Below are 7,086 nucleotides of genomic sequence, written 5' to 3' on the forward strand. Positions count from 1 at the left end.
TAGTACTAAAGTCAAATCTAAGTGGATTAAGGAACTCCTCATAAAACCAGAGACACTGAAACTTATAGAGGAGAAAGTGGGGAAAAGCCTCGAAGATATGGGCACAGGGGAAAAATTCCTGAATAGAACAGCAATGGCTTGTGCTGTAAGATCAAGAATTGACAAATGGGACCTCATAAATTTGCAAAGCTTCTGTAAGGCAAAAGACACCATCAATAAGACAAAAAGGTCACTAACCGATTGGCAAAGGATCTTTACCTGTCCTAAATCTGATAGGGTACTGATACACAATATATATAAAGGACTTAAGAAGGTGGACTCCAGAAAATCAAATAACCCCATTAAAAAATGGGGCTCAGAGCTAAACAAAGAATTCTCACCTGAGGAATACCAAATGGCTGAGAAGCACTTGAAAAAAATGTTCAACATCCTTAATCATCAGGGAAATGCAAATTAAAACAACTCTGAGATTCCACCTCACACCAGTCAGAATGGCGAAGATCAAAAATTCAGGTGACAGCAGATGCTGTCAAGGAGGTGGAGAAAGAGGAACACTTCTCCATCTTTGGTGGGATTGCAAGCTTGTACAACCACTCTGGAAATCAGTCTGGTGGTTCCTCAAAAAATTGGACATCGTACTACTGGAGGATCCCACAATACCTCTCCTGGGCATATATACAGAAGATGTTCCCACCGGCAAGAAGGACACATGCTCCACTATATTCATAGCAGCCTCATTTATAATAGCCAGAAGCTGGAAAGAACCCAGATTCCCCTCAACAGAGGAATGGATATAGAAAATGTGGTACATTTACACAATGGAGTACTATGCAGCTATTAAAAAGAATGTATTTATGAAATTCCTAGGCAAATGGATGGACCTGGAGGGCATCATCCTGAGTGAGGTAACTCAATCACAAAAGAACTCTCATGATATGTACTCACTGATAAGTGGATATTAGCCCAGAAACTTAGAATACCCAAGTTATAAGATACAATTTGCAAAACACATGAAGTTCAGGAAGAACGAAGACCAATGGTGGACACTTTGCCCCTTCTTGGAATTGGGAGCAAGGCACCGATGGAAGGAGTTACAGAGACAAAGTTTGAAGCTGAGAAGAAAGGATGGACCATTAGAGGCTGCCATACCCGGGGATCCATCCCATAATCAGCCTCTAAACGCTGACACCATTGCATACACTTGCAAGATTTTGCTGAAAGGTCCCAGATATAGCTGTCTTTTGTGAGACTATGCTGGGGCCTAGCAAACACAGAAGTGGATGCTCACAGTCAGCTATTGGATGATCACAGGGTCCCCAATGGAGGAGATGGAGGAATTTCCCAGGGAGCTGGGGTGATCTGCAACTGTATAGGTGGAACTACAATATGAACTAATCAGTACCTCCCCTCCCCCCAGAGCTCATGTCTCCAGCTGCATATGTATCAGAAGATGGCCTGATCGGCCATCAGTAGAAGGAGGGGCCCATTGGTCCTGCAGACTTTATATGCCTCAGTACAGGGAAAGGCCAGGGACAAGAGGTGGAAGTGGGTGGGAGGGGGAGTGGGTGTGGGAGGGTCTTGGGGACTTTTGGGATATCATTGGAAATGTAAATGAAATAAATATCCAATTAAAAAAATGAGTAAGAGTTTTAGTGTTAAAGGGGAGAGAACTAGAAGTGTAAAGAACATATAAAATAATTATTATTTATGTTATTAAATTCCCAGCATATATCATAAATGAAAAGGGAACAAAATGAACAGAATATGGAATTACATTGAATGAATACAAACATATTCTTTGTTTTCTAGAAAAAGGGGGAAAAGGTCAGTAAGAAGGTATTTTTACATCTATTTGTTTCTTATGGGATTGTGTGTATGTATGTATATTTAGGCATGTTCATTCCAATGCGTACAAATGAAAAACAGAATAAAACTGATGGGAGTCAAAAAAAAAAAAAGAAAGAAAAGAAAATGTCTATTTCAGCTTGCATTTTGTCCTTTTTTATAAGTCTCTCAATGAGAGTTCAAATCAACATTACCATCTACAAGATCTTCCCTCCCTGTATCTCCATTTAAACAGTATTTGCATATACATGATTTTAGGGCTTATATGCTATATAAATATGACTACTTAGGAAAAGTTATTCTCATTCATCCATTCGCATCCACTTTGAGAGCCAGCTGTAGACCACTTCTGCCTTAAGGTATGGAGACGCCAGAGCAAACAAGGCATGTGGGCTCATGCACTTGACTCTATCAGTTTGGGGTTGAGAAACACGCTGGTGATATAGGACAAGGACATGATAGAAATGGAAAAATGGTGGCACTGAGTTGGTAAGTCCTATCATTGGGAGGTCAGGATGTTAATTATGTTAGAAGGAGGCCTCGGGTGTTCTTCCTTTGGTCATGTTCCCTTGAGAAGAGTGGGATTTTGCTTTTCTGTCTCATTACTGCTATCTGACCTTGTCCTGCCCATCTCCTTTGTCCACCCATCATGCCTGTGGCACCTATTAGAACTGTATCTTGGATGTTTGTTCAAATTGTGCCTCTCCTTTAATATTTTTTCTCATGTTTTCATGGGAAAACTGTGAAAAAATAAGTTTACTCATTCTTAAGATTAATAATTATTGATTAGTGGCAATCTGTTAAAGATAAGGAAGACTGTTATAAGGAAATACACTGTTTATATGATAATTATCTGTGTAGTTCATAAAGGCTAATTATTCCCCAAAGTGCCAAAATAATATACACCAGTACCTGTAGATCATTTATATTCCCTGGGTACTGTTTGGCAGGAATGAGTGTGAAGAGGAGAGATTGCTAAGTAATGAGAGCTCTATCCAAAAGCAGATACATAAACTGCTGGCGGGTCAGGGATTAAAGAAGGCTTTACTGCTGGTTGCAGTCATAAGAAGGCAGGATCAGTGAAAATCCTGCAGAAAGATGCTCTGTTCTTCTCTCACAGAATTTTGGGGTAGACACGCTCCAAGACTATGGTTTTTAACATATTCTGATGTATTATATTATCCTCTGATTTTTATTCCATTCCTTATTGCATCTATCAGCTCCTGTGTCTCTAGTTATTTTTTCTTGTATTTCTTTTTATCTTCGTATATTCAAAGACCCATTTAACATGCTGTGGGGAAGGTTATTGCACTGAACACCATCTGTACTGGGAACTCTGGGATGGTTAATGACAGAAGCAAAGAGACTGGATCAACTTCAACTTCTAGTTCAGCTCTAGTCATCCCTGAATATCCTTCTGATATGTTACACAAGGCCTTTCTGCCAAGAACTAGCCTAGGCTTGGAGAGGAGTTTGGGTTCCTGAAAGAAGAGGTGTCTGGGAGTGGCTAAACAAAGGACTCAAAGTCAAATTGTGGGTCAAAGCTGATGGTCTATGTTCTGCTCCAGTCGCTTTCCAGGCTGTTCTTTCTCAGTGTTCTGTTCTCTCAAGACAGCCTTTTCTTGCTATTCTAAAAACCCTCTGGCTTGTGCATCTCTTGTGGACCAAAAGCCCAGTCTTTTACTTTTACATATCAATTCAGTCTTTATCCCAGGTTCCCTTTTGATTTTCCCTCAAAATAGCGTCCCAGGACCCCAGCCCCTTGATTCTTAGAGACAGCAAGCACAAGCACGAATAATAAGATAAATGGGTAGAACCCCACCCTAAAATTACCATGCCTGGATCTAATCTAGCTCTGTCCCAGGCTGACCTTGTAAATGTAACAAACAAAAACCCCAAAACTAAGCTGGGGGAGTGTCACCACTCCCTAAATCTCTTTATCACCTTCCTTAGTATCTTTCTGACATGCTAGTTCATAGTGCAGCTGCCTCTGTTTTTTTAGCTCTGTGAAGCTCCTTATACAATTCAAATTGCATCCTATATTTTGCATAATTGAGAACTTATATATTTTCAAACTTATGTTTTCAGCATTCTTTCCCACAGCCTTAAGGGCTGTCCTGAAGGCCAGTGTTCTACCATTTTGCTGAGACATAGACATTTCTTCATCTTCTCCTGTTCCTGATCATCATGGAGTCATTAATATTGACAGAGAGAACATGCCTCAAAGGAGGAATGTGAAAATATGCATGCTACTATATAACCATGCCTTTCACCCTTACAGCAACCATTGACACTCATGGAGGCCCACACCATGCTGGCTTTGTTCCAAGGGCAGGAAGCCAAGTCATAGTGTCCCTTACATAGCCAAGCCAGACTCACTTGGCACCTTTCTTTTTTCCTGACCCTTTCCTTCTCCTTACAAGCTTAGATATAATACCTATAAAAAGCAAATGTAAATAAATAAAATATCAAATAAAAAAGCAAAAATCCCAAGGTAGAACAAAACTGATTGTAGAGTAAACACACACATAGTCTCTGCTTGTTTGTTTTTAATATCTTTTTTAGATGGGCCCTCTGTCCAGTCTGGGTTAGTCTGGAACCCAGCCTGGAAGTCATTCAGTAACCCAGAGTGGCCTTGAACTCTTAGCAATCCTGCTGCCTTAGCCTCTTGAGTTCTTCTCGTAATACTTCTTAGCTGAAGATAGTAAGATACTTAAACATTATCCTCACACAGCTAACAGCATCTGCAACATATATTTTAAGATTGTATATTATTTAGTTTTAGAAGTTTTTTTATATAAAATTTACAGAAATCACAGAGAATGTCATAAAGCCAAGCATAGTACTTAAAAAAAAAGATAAGTTGAGTGATATGTGTTAACTATCTAACACAGACAGTTATTTTTAGAGTATTCACTAGCCCACTTAAGGCATTGACAATTTCTGGCATAAACTTAGGTTCTTGGGGTAAGAAGTCTTGATAAATACTGAAATTCTTTTCTGTTCTATAGATGACTTTGCTAAGGGAGGACTGGGGATATTCTGTTTATAAAATTCTACATGTTATTTTTTGTCTGTCTTCATAAGATAGGGTATCTCAGTGTAGACCTGACAGTCCTACAACTTGCTCTGTAGACCAGGCTGCCCTTGAACTCATAACGTTCTGCCTGAGTACTGGGATTAAAATCGCATGCCACCACTACCTGGCCCTAGTTCATTTTAAGAGTTGGACCATGAAAAATCACATTTAGGCAGTGAAAATCTTTATCTGGAGCCTCAGCTGACTCATCTGGTTGATAATGAGAACATCCTATCAATGCTTGAATTTTAAATTAATTATAATATAAAACATTATTATGTTATATTATGGAAATGACAATTGAACTTTATTGTTTTAAATTGGATATTTTCTTTATTTACATTTCAATTTTTCCCTCTTTCCATGTCTCCCCTTTGGGAACCCCTATTCCATACCCCCTCCACTTCTTTTATGAGGGTGCTTCCCCACTCACCCACCCACTCCTGTCTTCCTGCCTGACATTACCCTACACTGGGCTTTCAAACACCCTCAGGCCCAAGGGCCTCTCCTCCCACTGATGTCCAACAAGGCCATCATTTGCTACATATGCGGCCTGAGCCATGGGTCCCTTCATGTACATTCTTTGGTTGGTGGTCCAGTCCCTGGAAACTCTGGAAGCTCTGGCCAGTTGACACTGTTGCTACCCCTATAGGGCTGCAAACCCCCTCAGCTCCTTCAGTCCCTTCATCAACTCATCCATCAGTCACCCTGAACTCAGTCCAATGGTTGGCTGTGAGTATCTGCCTCTATTTTGTCAGGCTCTGACATAGCCTCTCAGGAGATAGCTATCTCAGGCTCCTGTCAGCTAGCATTTCTGTTTTGTTTTGTTTTGTTTTGTTTTGTTTTGTTTTGTTTTGTTTTGTTTTGTTTTATCGAGACAGGGTTTCTCTGTGTAGCCCTGGCTGTCCTGGAACTCACTCTGTAGATCAGGCTGGCCTCAAACTCAGAAATTCACCTGCCTCTGCCTCCCAAGTGCTGGGATTAAAGGTGTGTGCCACCATGCCCAGCTAATCAGCTATTATTTCTTGACGTCCATGATAGTGTCCTGGTTTGGTGACTATATATGGGATGGATCCCCAGGTGGATAGTCTCTGGATTGCTTTTCCTTCATTCTCTGATCCACATTTTGTCTCTGTGTTTCTTCCTGTGAATATTTTGTTCCCTCTTCTAAGAAGCATCGACGTATCCACATTTGATCTTCCTTCTTCGTGGGGTTTCATATAGTTTGTTAATTGAATCTTGGGTATTCCAAGCTTTTATGTTAATATCCACTTATCAGTGAGTGCATACCATGTGTGTTATTTTGTGACTGAGTTACTTGACTCAGGTTGATATTTTCTTTTCTTTTCTTTTCTTTTCTTTTCTTTTCTTTTCTTTTCTTTTCTTTTCTTTTCTTTTTTTTTTTTTTTAGAGGAAGAAAGAATAAAGTTGTTTTATTATATTACCCCCAAACAATGATCATACTAAATAATTCTAAAACTTTGGTTGAACATAACTCAATACAACCGGATATATACAGTATTATTGTTTAATATTAAGTCTGTAGTCACACATATTCAATGGTTCCAACAATGTCCTCCTTAGCCTTATTTGTATTTATTTATTTATTTGTTTATTTAAAAACTAGACTTAAGGCCCTCTGAGGAAATGGGAATTCATATCTGGTAGCATAAATTTTGCCACCTATGTGTAGCTGAAAAAGCCATGAATTAAATAGGAGAGATTGGTGATTTCCCTAAACTCATAGAATTTCTTTCTTGTTTTATTCTTTCTAATTTTTATTAGGTATTTTCATCATTTACTTTTCAAATGCTATCCTGAAAGTCCCCCATACCCTCCCCCCCTAGGTTGATATTTTTAAGTTTCAACCATTTGCCTGTGAATTTCATGAAGTCGTTGTTTTTAATAGCCGAGTAGTATTCCGTTGTGTAAATGTACCACATTTTCTATATCTATTCCTCTGTTGAGGGACATGTGGGTTCTTTCTAGCTACTGAATATTATAAATATGGCTATTATGAACACAGTAAAGCATGTGTCCTTATTATATGTTAGAACATCTTCTGGGTATATGCCCAGGAGTGGTATAACAGTCCTCAGGTAGTAATATGTCCAATTTTCTGAGGAACCACCAGACTGATTTTGAGAGTGGTTGTACCAGTT

This window comes from Mus caroli, chromosome 1 (assembly GCF_900094665.2).
Source record: "Mus caroli chromosome 1, CAROLI_EIJ_v1.1, whole genome shotgun sequence".
In the NCBI taxonomy this organism is placed as follows: domain Eukaryota; kingdom Metazoa; phylum Chordata; class Mammalia; order Rodentia; family Muridae; genus Mus; species Mus caroli.